Here is a 2500-nt window from a genome sequence, read left to right on the forward strand (position 1 = left end):
ATCGAAATCGGTTGGATAAAACGGAAACGGGAAGCGAAAGAAAACGTTAAACGTCTACACCGAAATGGCCATAGTCAGTTCCAATGAAAAAACAACTCTCACGTGTGTGCCCCACTCTAAAGCAGTGTATAAAACTATCCCCAGCGAAATCAGAGCTACACAACGAAAACGGGAAGCCAAACAAAACTTTAAACAGAGCTACCGAATTGGATATCATCAATCCTGGGAAAATAACCACACACACCGCTGCCCCCCGTGCCAACTTGAATTTAGAAACCGTCCCCAGCGAAATCCCACGTTCGGGCGCAAAACTGCACGTTTGGAGCCACATTTTGTCTGAAGCTGGAAACCTGCATTCAAAGCTGGGAAAAGGTGCTCATTGACAGGCATCTCCACTTCGGGACCTCGTAGCACCTTCACCCGGGTGGCGTTGGAAAGGTCTGGGCGAGGGGGACACGGGGAGGTCAGGCTCGCCACGCGCACGCGCTTCCCCGCGAAACGGGAGCCCAAACAAAACTTTAAACGGACCCACCGAATTGGGGATCATCAATCCTGGGAAAATAACCACACACACCGCTGCCCCCCGTGCCAACTTGAATTTAGAAACCGTCCCCAGCGAAATCCCACGTTCGGGCGCAAAACTGCACGTTTGGAGCCACATTTTGTCTGAAGCTGGAAACCTGCATTCAAAGCTGGGAAAAGGTGCTCATTGACAGGCATCTCCACTTCGGGACCTCGTAGCACCTTCACCCGGGTGGCGTTGGAAAGGTCTGGGCGAGGGGAACACGGGGAGGTCAGGCTCGCCACGCGCACGCGCTTCCTCGCGAAACGGGAGCCCAAACAAAACTTTAAACGGACCCACCGAGCTGGGGACGGCTTTTTCCGGGGAGATAACCGCGCACACCGCTGCCCCCCGTCCCAACTTGAATTTAGAAACCGTCCCCAGCGAAATCCCACGTTCGGGCGCAAAACTGCACGTTTGGAGCCACATTTTGTCTGAAGCTGGAAACCTGCATTCAAAGCTGGGAAAAGGTGCTCATTGACAGGCATCTCCACTTCGGGACCTCGTAGCACCTTCACCCGGGTGGCGTTGGAAAGGTCTGGGCGAGGGGGACACGGGGAGGTCAGGCTCGCCACGCGCACGCGCTTCCCCGCGAAACGGGAGCCCAAACAAAACTTTAAACGGACCCACCGAATTGGGGATCATCAATCCTGGGAAAATAACCACACACACCGCTGCCCCCCGTGCCAACTTGAATTTAGAAACCGTCCCCAGCGAAATCCCACGTTCGGGCGCAAAACTGCACGTTTGGAGCCACATTTTGTCTGAAGCTGGAAACCTGCATTCAAAGCTGGGAAAAGGTGCTCATTGACAGGCATCTCCACTTCGGGACCTCGTAGCACCTTCACCCGGGTGGCGTTGGAAAGGTCTGGGCGAGGGGAACACGGGGAGGTCAGGCTCGCCACGCGCACGCGCTTCCTCGCGAAACGGGAGCCCAAACAAAACTTTAAACGGACCCACCGAATTGGGGATCATCAATCCTGGGAAAATAACCACACACACCGCTGCCCCCCGTGCCAACTTGAATTTAGAAACCGTCCCCAGCGAAATCCCACGTTCGGGCGCAAAACTGCACGTTTGGAGCCACATTTTGTCTGAAGCTGGAAACCTGCATTCAAAGCTGGGAAAAGGTGCTCATTGACAGGCATCTCCACTTCGGGACCTCGTAGCACCTTCACCCGGGTGGCGTTGGAAAGGTCTGGGCGAGGGGAACACGGGGAGGTCAGGCTCGCCACGCGCACGCGCTTCCTCGCGAAACGGGAGCCCAAACAAAACTTTAAACGGACCCACCGAGCTGGGGACGGCTTTTTCCGGGGAGATAACCGCGCACACCGCTGCCCCCCGTCCCAACTTGAATTTAGAAACCGTCCCCAGCGAAATCCCACGTTCGGGCGCAAAACTGCACGTTTGGAGCCACATTTTGTCTGAAGCTGGAAACCTGCATTCAAAGCTGGGAAAAGGTGCTCATTGACAGGCATCTCCACTTCGGGACCTCGTAGCACCTTCACCCGGGTGGCGTTGGAAAGGTCTGGGCGAGGGGGACACGGGGAGGTCAGGCTCGCCACGCGCACGCGCTTCCCCGCGAAACGGGAGCCCAAACAAAACTTTAAACGGACCCACCGAATTGGGGATCATCAATCCTGGGAAAATAACCACACACACCGCTGCCCCCCGTGCCAACTTGAATTTAGAAACCGTCCCCAGCGAAATCCCACGTTCGGGCGCAAAACTGCACGTTTGGAGCCACATTTTGTCTGAAGCTGGAAACCTGCATTCAAAGCTGGGAAAAGGTGCTCATTGACAGGCATCTCCACTTCGGGACCTCGTAGCACCTTCACCCGGGTGGCGTTGGAAAGGTCTGGGCGAGGGGGACACGGGGAGGTCAGGCTCGCCACGCGCACGCGCTTCCCCGCGAAACGGGAGCCCAAACAAAACTTT

The sequence above is a fragment of the Osmerus eperlanus genome, unplaced genomic scaffold, assembly GCF_963692335.1.
Source record: "Osmerus eperlanus unplaced genomic scaffold, fOsmEpe2.1 SCAFFOLD_165, whole genome shotgun sequence".
NCBI lineage: Eukaryota > Metazoa > Chordata > Actinopteri > Osmeriformes > Osmeridae > Osmerus > Osmerus eperlanus.